The sequence below is a fragment of the Mytilus trossulus genome, chromosome 4, assembly GCF_036588685.1.
Source record: "Mytilus trossulus isolate FHL-02 chromosome 4, PNRI_Mtr1.1.1.hap1, whole genome shotgun sequence".
NCBI classification, from domain to species: domain Eukaryota; kingdom Metazoa; phylum Mollusca; class Bivalvia; order Mytilida; family Mytilidae; genus Mytilus; species Mytilus trossulus.
In genome coordinates this window covers 96,130,232-96,136,911 of record NC_086376.1, presented here as the reverse complement: position 1 = coordinate 96,136,911, position 6,680 = coordinate 96,130,232, and the positions used below count along the sequence as shown (strand labels likewise).

Below are 6,680 nucleotides of genomic sequence, written 5' to 3'. Positions count from 1 at the left end.
GTTATATTTTGATGTATGTGCGTCCATGCATTCGTTCTTTCATGCATTAGGACCCCTACCCTCCCCAGATCAGGTGTAGTTTTTGTCAAGTCATTTTATGATGAGGTTGAAGTTATAATACACGTGTTCATTATGATAGTATTATCTTTACAAATTGTACGCAAAATTAGGTTTTTGACAACAATTTCCCGGTTTACTGAACATTAAAAATAAAAGGACGAGAAAGACATCTTCAAACTGTGGACACATTGTCTTGTTTCATTTAATTCTAAAGGAAATATATCCATTATATATTTTAAAAAGCAATAAGTTATTCGGCTTAATTATAAAACTAAATAGCATACTCTTCTTTTTATCAAATGCCCCAAAAATATACCATTCAGATATACAGTGAGCTTCGGCACAGAGACTATAGTCTAACTTTGGCAATAACTGTCTAAAAGTTTTCGTTGACAAGTTTTATGGCGATGAAAATACCATTGAGATGGAACCATTTTTTAGAGCTGCAATTAAAATGAAATAAAATTATAAGAATACATATAGTCCGGTTTAAAAAAATATACTTCCAACCGGGTTTGTACTTTCTTAAACATCGACCGGCTATGTGTGCGAACACTCCCTGAGTAACTCTATCTTAAGTGTTGCTCTATTTGCCTTTGTTATTCAGTCTTCTTCTCAGATAACATGTTTTTATATAAAAAAAAGATGTGGTGTAATTGCCAATGAGACAACTCTTCACAAGAGACCAAATTACACAGAAATTACAAACTATTGGTCACCGTACGGCCTTCAACAATGAGCAAAGCCCATACTGCATAGTCAGCTATAAAAGGTCCCAGAATGACAGATGTAAAACAATTCAAACGAGAAAACTAACGGCCTAATTAATGTACAATTAAATGAACGAAAAACAAAAAAACTATTTGGTGAAAGTAATTTATTATGGTGTATATATCGTGTATCTGACATTGACCTCAACTATCAAATCAATTTTAAGTCGTCCTAGTAGCTATTAAGAATAGTTTGGCAAGATTTATAAAGCAAAACCGTTTATAAGCACCTGAAATCAACCTCGTTTTATGATTCGTGTTGCTCAATCTGAAGTCGTTGTTTTGATTTACATGTATGAGTTTAAATATCAGCTCTTAGACTGTCTAGTATTGTGTCTTTTTATATGTTTTGTATTAGCATAGTATTTGATTAGAATATTCCTTAGATTAAAATGAGAAACGTAAGGAGTTGCTTCTTTGTATTTGTAAGATATGTTTCTATGTACAATCGCAGATATATTTACATGTAACTTTAAAAAAAAATTCTTATGCAAATCAATGTCTACCTTCAACGCTGTCTTCTGAGATGTGTTTTTGTAGAATCAAACATTTTAATATCATACTTGGATAGGATCTCTGTTTGGTCAATCATTAAACTTTTTAGTGGGGATACCACCAAACTTAACCATTTTTCTGTCTATAATCAACATAAAAAACAATTAAAACATGCATAATTAATTCTAAGGAATTACTGCATTATATTTTTAATTGTTGTCAAAATATGGAATTCTATGCTATGTGAGAGGTTAAGCTATATTTGAAACCAGGTTCAATTGTGTTTCATCATTTTATTTTGCCATTTGAAAGTCTGAATAACGATTTTTTTTTTCGTGATACTTGAAGATACTTGAAGATATCAATGAAGTACATGTATTAGAAGAAATGCGATTTATATACCTGCAAGGATTATTGTTACATTTCAAGATTGAATTAATTCACAGTGCTTAACAAAACCTTATTTTATTTTTGATGTGTATTTTAATGTGTATTTTTTTTTTATTGATTGTATTTATAATTGTCTTTGTTTATTCTTTACATTGTAATTGTTCTAATTTCTTGGCACGATTGTTTAAACTGTTGACTTTTCGGTTTAATTCAACGTAATAAAATATATATGTCTAGTAATATGTGACATGAAAATCAGAAATTTATTCTTATTAAAAAGGGGGTGGTACCTTTTTCATTAAGGTTGGTAATATATAGCACATGCTTTTTCCATATCCAGTTGGCAGTATTGCTACACATTTTTGACCTTGTAATATTTTGCTTATAACTTTACAATGTTCAGGTTTAAGATCGAACGGTAAATCAAACTCCTCTTTCAAAAGTTGAAAACGTGCTTTTACGGCTTCCTCTTCCATCTTTCTATCCCGTGACTCTTGGACTGAAAATGGCAACATGTGCTAACTGTTGCGTACCGTTTGACAAAAAAATTCTGGGCATGGCTTAAAGAGACACAGTATCCATTTACTTGATGAGGACGCTATTTCTACATGTATAGGGACTGAACCGTTCACACCTAATTCTAATCAAAGCGCGAAAGCGCTGTAAAGGCAGTTAATTACAGGTTGTGTGTATTTCTAGTCCAGTTATATCATTATCTTCCATAGAACAGAGGTGGTTTGTAGAATTTAAGATTTAGAGTTCTTTTGTACCTTAGTTCACCTATACATGTATCTATAGTCTACTGTTTACAGTATATTTTCTGTGCCTCGCCATGAAATGCATTTTAGCCATGGCCTTGTCAGTTTGCTTTAAATTTATGAGTTTGACTGTCCATTTAGTGTCTTTCGTCCCTCTTCTTTAGACATATAAGAACTTTTCCTTTTCAATATAAATAGACTATTTTTAATTATTGATTGTCTACGCATATTCTATGACTCCCATAAAAAAATAGTTCACAAAGATTGACTAGTCTCTGTACTGTGTGTATAGCAAGAACATCAAGTAACATAATGGTAAATGTACATAGTAACATGTCAACTTTTTTGATGACCATACCTGCCAACTGTCAATATTTGCAGAGTATTTCCCCCATCGAGCTCGAGGCTCCCAAATGGAAATTTTGTAAGAGCAATTTTGTCGACTATTTAAAGAAAACAATTAATTCAACAATGGCTATAAGCTTGTTAATGCAAGAAGAAGCCAAAAACCACATTAGAATATATTTGAAGGGAATCCATGACAATCGCCCCATTAGCAAATAGCCCCACTTTTTCACTAACTCGCCCCACTTTAAAAAAAAACCTGCCCCAACCTGGATTACCAAATCGCCCCACTTGTGAACTGTGTTAAATCACGTTAATATTACTCCTGCCAACTCGCCCCACCTAATAGAAAACGATAATATCTAGATAAATATATTATTAACCAGGAAGAATTTAGTAATGCCAACTCGCCCCACTTATGTAAAAAGATGTTATCCCATTGTATATAAGTTAAATTCTGTTAATATAACTCATGCCAACTGGTCCCACCTAATGGAAATCGGTGACATCTAGATAAATATATTATTAACCAGGATGAATTTAGTAATGCCAACTCGCCCCACGTATGGAAAAAGATGTTATCCCATTGAATATAAGTTCAATTCCTTATATTGCATTATGATACAATTAACAGGTTTCTTTTCAATTGTTATGCAAATAACTAAGCTTCAAAACTTACATTTATTCTTCAGTATATATCAATAATAGTAATTAAATTAATTTTCGGTATGTTTGTATTCTGTGTAGATTAGTTTTCATTAAAGTGGTGCGAGTTTTTATTTTGAATTATATATATATATATATATTAACCTAAAAATTACCGGTTTTTTATAAGTAGGGCGAGTTGGCAGGAGTAATATTAAACAGGGTTCTCGCTAAGGCGAGTCCATGAGTCCTGGACTCAACAAAATCTGTCTGGACTCACCATTTTCAAAACTGGTGAGTCCACAAATACATCAATATTGAAATATTTTGTATAAACTGAACACAGTTACCATGACTCACCGTGGCCAAAAATGACGAGTCCCTGGACTCGCCTTCAAAAATCCTTAGTGAGAACCCTGATTTAAAATGATTTAACCAATTTCACATGTGGGGCGAGTTGGCAGGAGTAATATTAAACATGAATTAACCAATTTCACATGTGGGGTGATTTGATAAATCAGTTTGTGGTGTTTTTTTAAAAAGTGGGCCGATTAGCCAGTGGGGCGACTTGTCCTGCTTCCATTTGAAGGCCCCCTTGAAGGTTTTGTATGACTATATGAACCATCTTTCACGTAAAACACCCATGTGCATTTTGAAAAGTTGGCAGATATGTTTCTTACTTCAGGCAAAATCTACCGGTATGAATGAAAAAGAAGTTTTCAATTAAGGCTCTGTGGCCATAACAGCTGTCTCATTAGCATTTTAACCACTTCCCATATTTGCAATTAAAACAATAGAAGAAAATTATTCAACGCAAAAACAAAACTTACTTGTAAATAGATATAGGAAGATGTGGTGTGAGTGCCAATGAGACAACTCTCCATCCAAATAACAATTTAAAAATTAAACCATTATAGGTTAAAGTACGGCCTTCAACACGGAGGTATGAAATATGAAATTCTTTTTACGGTATGAGTTTTTCTCCTTGTTTGAGATTGTACAGTAGTACCTGTAACTGCTTATACCTATTTCTTATTCACTTTTGCTTGATAAACTCACTAAACATCATATACATTGTACCACATCTCCTTATTTTTATATGCATTCCAATAACATGAACAATTGTAATTCAATTCTATATATACCAAAGCAAAATGAACTGCACCACTTTCATTCACTAGTATGCATCTTTTGGCAAAATACAAGACTTTGTTCTTAGATGACACAATTAATATAATATATATTTATTGATAAAAAAATAAAATTTGGTATACAACTCTTTAACGGTATAAAAAAAAGCACAGCTGTGTCATAAATTGTGAAATTTGTGCTGAAAACATAGACATTGATGGTATTTGAGTAATTCCATATGTGAAGCTCAACATTAGCTTGTCAGTTGGTGGTGGACAGTTATAGTTCCTTTCTGCAGGCTAGGATGAATGACTTTTCAGGAAAACCAATTTCACAAATCAAAACTTTCCTCTAGCATGTCTAGATTTCTCCTACAATATTCATCCAGTTTAGTTCTTTTGTTTTAATTGGACACCGTCCTGATTTTTAATTTTGCAAACCATTCAGTCTCTTGCTTGCAAATGGTGCATGAAAATAGGATGGGTATGGCAGTAGACAAGTCTCTTTAAAGTGGGTTTGTGCCCTGAAAAAAAGTTTCATAACTTAAGTTTAATTGAAACTTGTGCAACACATATACCTAAATAACTATATAACATAGAAGAGAGCATCATTCGTGTCCATGTTTTGTTCCTGTTTACATTGTCATTGATATTTTTTCAGAAAGCCTGAGGCATAGCTCATGAATTCCTGTTATTAGACATTACATCCTAAATTAACATAATTACTGCTAGAATGATTATCAGTATGATATACGTACACTATCATTGTACAGCCCAAGTCTTCAGTATATATAATTGTTGCATTCATTCACTCCTGTGTTCAGTCGTTCAAAAATTTCTAAACATCAACAAATGAACTTTAATAACAACAAGAAAACACTAGAAAAGATACGTACAGACAACCCGTGTTTAAGTGTATTTGAAAGAGAAATAAATCTGGTTAAACGATGTAAAAAGGAGAAATATATCTGGTTAAACGATGTATAAAGGAGGAAATATTGTAGATATTGCATTACGATGCGTTCTACCTAATAGCACGTGGATATGTGTTTACATATTTAGACTTGACCCAGTATGACCCGTACCTTGTAGGTCACCGCCGTCGTTTAAACACTTGACTACAGTCGTGTATAAGCTAGACAATAAAAAGCTTAAGCCTGTACTATTTGTGTGAAGTAAATGTGTTTGTTCTGTACATTTAAATTGTTTTACCTGATAGCAAGACGTATATCTATCCGTTTCCTTCTCAATTCACTTTGTCAAATTCTTTGAGCTTCTTCAAAACATACGTATTACTGCGCCGGAAGTGAAAAAAATATGAGAAATCCTCGTAAAATAATGCTATTTTCAATTTTGTGGAATCCATTTTGTTATATTAATTATACAAAGATAAAAAAAAGTTACGATTAATTATGAATTTGCATATCATTATACGGAACGTTTATGGACTATTTTTTAAGTCGGTCATTTTGGCGGTAAATCATGTACACATACACACGTAGATTGGCTGGTACCCGATTGTAATGTTACACATCAAATATATCAAATAGCTAATACCCCGAAAGTAGTACCGGGAACCAGGATAATACGTAGATAACATACATAACTAATACCGAAATTGAAAACGCTTTACGGTTTCTCGTTCATAAACCGAATTCCGCTTTGAATTATAGAAGATGCAATATTAATCATGTTCAGTCGACTTTTCATTATTATATCAACGTCTGAACTAATTAAAGAATCTTTAGATGTCAGATAACACTTGAAATTGACCCGACCTCTTTCCACACGGAATATACTATTGATAGTTTGTAGTCAGGTTGACTGCTTATAATGCAAAATACACACTTATAACAAGTTCTATAAAACGAACAATACACACTGATCGTTTCTTTAGTCCCCAATGTAAATGAAAGAAACAAAAACCATATCATACCATAAAAAGAAGAGGAGAAATTCGAACATTTTCCATCATATAGGGAATGTTTGCGATTCTGTTTTACCAAGTTAATTCAAAAGGACTTTGATCAGTGTATGCAAGATTGGAACCAGCACAAAACATGGATTGCGTATGAAAAGATGAACCT

The 6,680-nt window shown here is 32.7% G+C and overlaps 1 long non-coding RNA gene across 1 annotated transcript; it reads right to left on the bottom strand.

Annotated features, from left to right (window-relative positions):
* Window positions 1–4,691: 4,691 nt before the first annotated feature.
* Window positions 4,692–6,366, bottom strand: LOC134716415 (uncharacterized). Its single transcript, XR_010106883.1, has 2 exons — window positions 5,352–6,366; window positions 4,692–5,117 (listed from the first exon to the last, which is right to left on the bottom strand). It is a non-coding gene; the product is annotated as an uncharacterized LOC134716415 (long non-coding RNA).
* Window positions 6,367–6,680: the final 314 nt, after the last annotated feature.